The following is an 8782-nucleotide window of genomic DNA, read 5'->3' as shown; positions in this document are numbered from 1 at the left end:
TGAAATCAAACCCTACCCTCTCAGATATAGGATCAGCATTAAGAACATCTAGCCTAGAAGAGATCCTACTACAATCAAGCTTGACCAAATCAAACAAACCTCAAACACAAGCCAGCCTAACCCATCCTCAAGATCCTAAGCAACTACTCACAAGAACACATGATGAACATCAAATTCATAAACCCATAAAATACTGAAACTTGCATCAAATGAAAGATAAAGCAAAGATCTACAATATTCAAGAAGGAATCAAACATGAATTCTTATTATCTTGAAAGTTATGAAACCAACAAAATACAAGAATCTTATGTTTTCTCCTTCAAAAGAAGGTACAAGATCTAAAAAAATAAAAGTGCAAAAGGAATAACTCCCAAAAAAGGTAAAAACTAGGTTTTTGACTATCTAAAAAGTTGGACTCTTGGTGGCTGCAGGGTACAAGGCCCTTAAATAGAAGAAGTAGTGGAAGCCCTAAAAATGCTAAAAGACAAAATAGATAGGCAGCTCGGCCAACTCGACCCGGTGCTCGGTCGAGTGACCGGTCGAGTTGGCTTCTCTGGTTCTCTTTCCACTCGGTCGAGTCCCTCTCTGCACACGGTCGAGTGTCTGGTCGAGTGGGCGGTCGAGTGGGACTCCGGACCTTGGCTCTTCAGTCTTAACTCTCTTGTTTTCCCTTCATGATTGCTTCACTTCTCCTCAGCATTGCTTCCATGCTCCTTAAGCTCCAAATCACCTGATTATGCATGTAAAGATGCAAATGCAATGCAACTAAACTCTAATGCATGATTAGTCCTAAAGCTAAGCAATAATGGTCAAAATGGATAGCAAAATATGAAAAAGATGTGCATATACTAAGGGAAAACAGGGTAAAATATATGAACATCACCAGGTGGTCCTAATTTCGTTGGGCTGGTGAAAGGTAAGGCAGGTCTCTGTTCGAGTTTCTTTTATGCTTGGCGTGTCAATGCTTTCCATTGGGATAATCCGTCGAAGGTCGGGGTCTGATGTTGAAGCGAGTGCTGCTAAGGGGTCGGCCGGAGCGTTGTCCCCTCTGGGGATCTTTATGAGTTCAAACTCGTCAAAACGCTTGGATAGGATCCTGACGACGTCGAGGTATGCAGCCATTAGCTCGCTCTTAGTATCGTATTCACCGCTAAACTGATTGGCGACGAGTTAAGAGTCAAAGAAAGCTCGGATTCGCTTGATTTGCATTCCACTAGCGAGTTTGAGCCCAGTGATTAGTGCCTCATACTTGGCGACATTGTTGGTTGCCTGGAACCAAAGACGGAAAGATTGCTCCAAGATTTCGCCGGTTGGAGAAGTTAATCGGATTTCCACACCGGAACCAAGGTATGAGGATGCACCGTCGACATGTAGGGTCCACTGTCCGTCTGATGGATTGGTGGGCGTTGGCTCGGCTTTGCCTAATGGTAGTTCAATTAAGAAGTCGACCAATACTTGAGACTTAGCGGCTGGGCGGGTGTGGAATTCGATATCATACTCGTTGAGCTCGATCGCCCACTTCGTTAATCGGCCGGAATGATTCGGACTGTGCAATATAGATCGTAAGGGCTGGTTGGACAGGACGGCGATGGTGTGTGACTGAAAATACGGTCGGAGCTTTCTTGTCAATGTGACGACTACCAGGGCGATCTCCTCGGTCGTCTTAGACGAGCACTCCGATGACCGCCAACCCAAGACCACGATATAAAGGAACAAGACCTCGCCAAACTCTAGATTGGCTAGGATCGGGGGAGTCGATAAGTAACTCTTCAATTTACTGAACGCGTTGTGGCAGACTTCATTCCATTCAAACTTTCCTTTGGTCTTGAGGAGTTGGTAAAATGGCAGGCACTTATCTGTTGATCTGGATATAAAGCGATTCAGGGCGGCAATTCGTGCAGCTAGCCGTTGTACCTCTCTGGCATTCCTTGTCGATCGTAGGTCGATGATCGCCTTGATTTGCTTTGGATTTTCTTCAATGTCTCGCCGAGTTACCAGGTAGCTGAGAAGCTCCCCCGATTTGGCTGCAAAGGTGCAATTGGCTGGATTAAATTTCATCCCTTACTTATTAAGAGTATTGAAGCACTGTCGGAGACGGGTGATATGGTCACCGGCGCGTTGTGATTTGATGAGCATGTCGTCTATGTGTACCTCCATGGTTCTGCCGAGTTCCTCAGTGAATATCTTGTTGACTAGTCGTTGGTAAGTTTCTCCCGCATTCTTTAAGCTGAAGGGCATGACCTTATAACAATAGGTTCCCCTATCTGTAATGAACGACGTCTTTTTCTGGTCGTCGCCGACCCGCTGCTTTGGTTGCTATAACTTCTTTGCTGTGCGAATCTTGTGTTCAATCAGGAAGAAGGCTCTCGTGCTCTGCTGGTTTCCGCGCAATGTATACACGCCTTTTGGGGTTGGAAATTTGACGCACTGATGGTACGTCGATGGGACTGCGTTCATCTTATGAAGCCACAGGGTTCCAAGGATGACGTTGTAGATAGTTGGTTTGTCGATGATAGCAAATCGGAAATATCTTGCCGTTCCCCCAACGAAGATCGGCATATCAATGGTGTCGACTGACATGATGTGATCTCCGTCGAAACCGGTTAACGAGTGGCACTCTGGCTTGATGTCACTCTGGCTGACCTCTATTTGTGCCAGAACATTCTTGAAGATCACATTTACCGAGCTTCCGGTGTCGACCAGGATTTTCGTAACTTCGCTTTCGCCGATCAGGGATTCGACAACCAAAGTGTCGTTATGTGGCAGATCTAAACCTTCTAGATTGATGTTGTCGAAGGATATTGGCGTGTTTTCGGAGTTGATCCTCGACGGCCAGGATTTCTTCATTTCGGCTTTCTTGGTGTAGTCCCTTATCGACCTGACCGAGTCGTTGCACCCTGCTTGCCCGCCCATAATCATGTTTATTCGTCTTATTGTTGGGGGACGTTGATCGGGCTGATGATCTGTGCGCGGTCGTTTTTCATGATTGACATCATTTGGAACTTCCATCTCGTCCTCACTTTGGTCGGCGAGTGTCTTGGAGTCCTTTACAATTTTCTGAGCGATTTTTTTGGTACGCTTGGTATCATTCCGTCCAGGTCAGGTTGTCCTACTCGTGTCAGACTCGACGATTATAGTGCCCTTTTTATATCGCTCCATCAGGACTGTTTAGAGGTAGCGACATTCTTTGGTTCAATGGGTGGTGCTTTGATGGCAATCGTAGTATTGAGTCGCGCTACTCTCGCCTCTTTCCTTCCTGACGTACTTATTCCATGGTAAGCCGGATTGCGTATCTACGCCGATCGCGAAGGTTCGACGAGTTCGATTTTGGTTACAGGTAAAGTGCTGTCGAGGTTTGACATGCTCGATCTTTGGTGCTACGACTGCTGGTTCTTTGGTGGGGACGCTTTTTGCTGCCGCAGGCTTTTTAGCGTTAACAGCCTTTTCTTCTTCGACCTCAATTGCTTCGCAACCCGCAACAATGCGTCGGCGATGGTCTCCACATGTGACAAAGACAGCTCTTCCTTGAATCGGGATTCGTACCATAGGGCGTTTCTGAGTGCGACGATAGCTGCTACGTCAGGAATCGAGACGTTGACAACGACTTCTTTAAATCTTGTAATAAATGATCGAAGTGACTCGTGGCGCTCATGAGTCAGGGCGTAGAGATCGGCATGTGAGTTCTTGTTCTCCATCAAGACAGAACGAACTCAGGGCGGTTCCTGTCAAGTACTCATCTGGGCCGAATTGCAAGGGACCGAGTGATACTCCGAAAGTGAGCAGGAAATCCCGCGGATCCACTGTCCCATCATAGTAACCAAGCCTCGGCTTAAATGTTTGTCGCACTGGAGTGGTCGTGAGTCGTTTAGAGAACGGGGTTCGTTGGGTTGCTTTGAGCATGAGGTCCATCCCCAGTGCCTTGCTCCTCGCCTTTTGAATGATCGTCTCCATTTCTTGCATTTTCTCTTTGATCTCTATCAACTCCGGGTCCTTTCCTCTACTTTTTCGCTCGTCGACTTGTTTGTCGAGGTTAAGTCTTTGCTCATTGGTTCGAATTTGTGGCCTTATCACCGCCCCGGTCGAGATGAGGTTCGCCGGGATTTGTTTAGCAGTGTGAAGATGATTAATTTCCTCCAGGGAGTTAATCTGTGTCGCGCTTAACGCATCCAAATGAGTGTTGGTTCGTTGCTCCTGTTGGTCAAGGCATGTTAGGATCCCGCAGAATAGCTCGTCTATACTGGAGATGGGCTGGCTATTGAGTAAAGTGAGTTGTGTAGGGTTCTGCGTCACTTTGTTGTCGTCGGGCTTGTTAGGTTTGTCGTGATGACGAACGTTTCTGGACTTTCTGCCGCTACAGCCTTCCTCGGGGCGTCTGGGGTCGGAAGGACTGCTAGCTCCACTTGATCCGTTGCCAGAGTTATCGTCCCCCCCCCCGACGAACCGATTTCCTTGCTTCCTTCTTTGGTGATTCCAATCATCTCGTCTAGCTGTTGTAGGTCCGTTCTTCAAACTTTCAAAGAAAACTTTGACTTGGCTCCCCCTTTCTGGCGCGCCAAATTGTTGATGTCCAAATCGGTCACAATTAGAATGTTTAGTTCGGTAAAAAGGAGACTGAAATTCTCTTTACAGATCGGTGCCGGGGCACAAAAAGACGGGTTACAATTTGGTCTAGACGAGTTAAAGATAACGGACGAAAGACAATAGACGAGCTGTGAGCTCATCGATTCTAACTTGGACGAGTTGTCGGGCGTTACTTCTATCCGTATTTTCTCTTCGCAACAATCTTTTCATCCCTGTTCACGGACGCCGTACTCTTACTTTTATAGGGATCTGTGTCGGTTCGTCCTCTGAAAGGACCAAAATGTCCTTCCCAGCTAAAAGGTATTTCTTGGGCTTCAATGTACTTTGGACCAGGCCATGTTGTGGGAGTGAGAATCTACCGCCAACAAAAGCGACGACGAAGATGACTCTTCTCGCCTTTTGGATTTGGGTTGCGGTGGATTCTCTACAGACATTATCAACACAAAACCCTATAACAAAAATAGTTTTATCGGTGCCCTAGAGAGGAGACACCAATGACTGTTACTTTTAAACGCTGTGACTTCAAAAAATTTAAATGCTGTGACTTCAAAAAAATAAAAGTCACAAAGAATAGGCTATTAAAAGAAAGGACAATGTGAGAAAATTAAGAGTGCTTTGAAGGCTGTTAAAAAAATAAAGTGTGATCGGAGAATATAAAACTTTAAAAATATAAAACTTTAAAAACTTTAAAAAAAAACAAAAGTAAAAGCTTCTACAGCCCATCATCTACAATCGCCTCTTTTTTGTGAACATCAATCAAAATACTTTGGCTCATATCGGTAAACATTAGAAGAACAAAAATAAAATGAATAATGGAGAACGAAATAAACAGTTTTTGAAAAATGAAAGAAAAATGTATATATAATACATTTTACATTTGATTTCAAATAAAGTTTGTGAATTAAATTTTAGATATGTCATATTCAATATTAATAATAAATATTAACCTACAATAAAATTTTAAGAGTAATTTAAAATATTTTAGCTTTTATCTATGATATAAACATCTCTTAAATTTATTTTACTATTCATACAATTTTCAAAGAGAGCCTTAAGATTAGTTTAACATAGAATTCATATCAACAATATTTTTTCTGTCAATACATTGTGAAAACAGGAAAAATATTATATTACAAAATTGAAATATTATTAATAAACATAATTTTTATTTATTTAAATATATATATATATATATATATGTTCCTTTTTTGTTCTATTTTTTGCTCATCAATCTTGGAGAGAAACATTTTTGTTCTACTGTTCCTTGTTTTTGAAGAATGTAGAAGAAAAAATATTACTTTTGGTACAATATTTGAGGTATGAAGAAAAATATCACATTCTTCCTAAATTGTGGTTACCAATGGAAGCCTTTGTATATATTTAGAACAGCCTAGATTATGCCCTGAAATTTTTTTAACTTGTATGTAAAAAAACCGAAAATAAAAGAAACAGAAAATAAAATCAGTTGATATGTGAAACAATAGAAAATAATTATTTTGATTTCTATATATTTATAATTAATTTTCAATTGAATTTTCACATTTATTTTCAAATTTTTAGGTTTTCTTATTTATATGTGATTAAGATTATATTGAAGGGCAATTCTCATAAACACCACTAAAATGAGTTTTCTTCCACAAATACCATTATTAGTTTTATTTTCTAAAAATACTACTAAAATAGTTTTTTTTTTACTACAAATTTCTAAAAATTGTTGTTTTCAGAAATACAACAAAACTATCTAATCTTTTTCTCTATTAGTTAATTTTTTTGAATAAATATTTAATCATATATATTATGTAAAGTAACAATACATTTATTATTTATTAAGCATTGTGCTTTTAACTAGAAAAACTTATATATTGGAACAGAGGGAGTATTATTCTCTATATATTTATGAAAACTGTTTTTGAGTTTTTATTGTAAGAAGAAAAAATATATAATGAAGAAATGTAATCATAAGTGAAAAAACAAAACAAAAAATCATAATAACTTTCTAATGTTTATTAAAAGCAAATATAAATAGAAAATCTATTTTACTAAAGAGAGGCAAAGCATCTGAACTCTGAAGCATCTATCTGTAGATTTTTTTTTTGAGTAACATAGTTGACATCTTAATTAGAACTTTTTATCTAAAACTTTTGCAAAATTTGTATAAATCCATAGTCTTTTCAAAATTACTCAAACCTAATAAGTTTCGTTAAAGTCCATATCTTATTATATAAAGTTGAGTTTTCAAAGTTAGTCATTAACAGGATCATGACACGTGTCAAGTTATAATCTCAGATTTTGACATGTGTAAAAATAAATATTTAATTGGAGGAATTTGCTAACAACAAAAATAAGTATTTTATTTTTAAAAATATTAGTAATGTAAAAGGATAATTAACAAAAATTAAAGAATTTATAAATAATACAAAGTTTTATAAATAATTATAAGGAGATTATATATATATATATATATATTTCATAAAATTCGAAATTCTAATATTATTTACTTATTTTTAATTTTAAGTTATTAAATCTACAAAAAAATATAGAAAAAAGGATTAAGGAAAATATACAATTAATTTTTAATTCAAAATTTTGTAAATACTCACTTCTATATAAACATAGATCGTCTCATATTTAAATTATTTAATCAAAAATACTGCTTTCAACTTAGTTTTTTTTAATGGGAAGGTAAATTTTTCTTATGTTTTTAAACCAAAATTTTCTCCTTTTCAGTTGGGAATATGTAAGATTAATATGTTGACAAAAAAAATGTTAATATATGCGTCTTCTTTTCTTAATACTGTATTTTAGATTGTTTTATTTAATTTATATTTTCATCTTTGAATTATTTGAGATTCATATATTACTGTGCTTATAATTTTCTATTTTTTCTTTAATTATGCCAAAATAATTTCTTCTAATTTCTCAACATTGATTGGTTGGTCATAAACTTTTTTTTTTTTTTTTTGCAAACATAATTGTTACCATTATTCATTCAATTCCAGAGGGAGATAACGAGTAGAAGTTCATCAAACTAATGAATAGATAAAATAGGCTAATCAAACACAAGCTTCCAACAAACATAGATAAATAGATTGGAAAAACATAAATCGTTGTTGATAGATCCATAGGAGCTCAAACACTGTAACACCTACGTTTGCGGAAAGATTTAAAAGAATTGATTTGGCCACATATGTCACCAAAATACACTTATTTTTTTGTCAAGAGTCGTGAGAGAACTTCATGATGGGTGACCTTCCTAGAAGTGATTGTCGGAACTGTGAGAGTGAGGACAAAACACAGGAAAATATCATTTGTTGATTTGTACGATCGGTAAACAAGTTTTAAAAGTCTCTCAGACGTAACAAACCGCCCATCGAATATGGGTTGGTTCACGGGCCGGGAATAGATGTAAGGGCAACTTAGGAAGATGGGCCTATGGACTGAGAGTGGACATAGGCTCACTAAGCAAGGTGACAGTTGAAGCGTTACAGAGACAGAGGCTTCTACGAATACATTGGAAAATTTAATATTAGTTACTATCAAAAGATTTTGTGACATTAGAAAAAGGTTTTTAATTTTATTGGTTGTCGGAGCAAGCCATTTTGAGATAGCAAAAAGACGTGATCATATTCTCTCCACACCGGTGGAGGGCAGATCCGAGGTTCTCTCTATGGTGGAGAAGGTTGGACACAAGGTTATCTTCCCAAAAGAGAAAGGTGGAGGAGGTTGGACGCAAGGTTCTCTCCATAAAAGATGAAAGCGGAGTCAAGGTTTTCTCCATGGTGGTCATACATTATTGTGATGATACATCATTGATTAGTATATTATGTAATATATTTTTTATTCAAAATGTTGTTTAAGCCAACAATTTTAGTAATTAAAAACTATACAGAAGTGAAAGTAAAATAGTCGGCTTAATGTGTTCATATAGACATTTTCTAGGTGGTGATAAATAATATATTTGTAACACAGAGTATATTTAGGTGTAAAAAAACACACTTTTAAAAGTTATATACTTAAAAGATTTGTAAATGGATATAAATTAGTGTATTATAACAAAATAAAATTTAGAAACAACATACAACAAATTTTTAATATATTTTTGCTAAATTTAATTTAATTTATAAAAATTTAAACACGCACATCGGGCGGGTCCTCATCTAGTAACTATATATATGTCATAACAAAAAAAAAAAAAAAAAAA

This window comes from Camelina sativa, chromosome 17 (genome assembly GCF_000633955.1).
Source record: "Camelina sativa cultivar DH55 chromosome 17, Cs, whole genome shotgun sequence".
In the NCBI taxonomy this organism is placed as follows: Eukaryota; Viridiplantae; Streptophyta; class Magnoliopsida; order Brassicales; family Brassicaceae; genus Camelina; species Camelina sativa.
Note: the sequence above shows the minus strand (reverse complement) of the source record.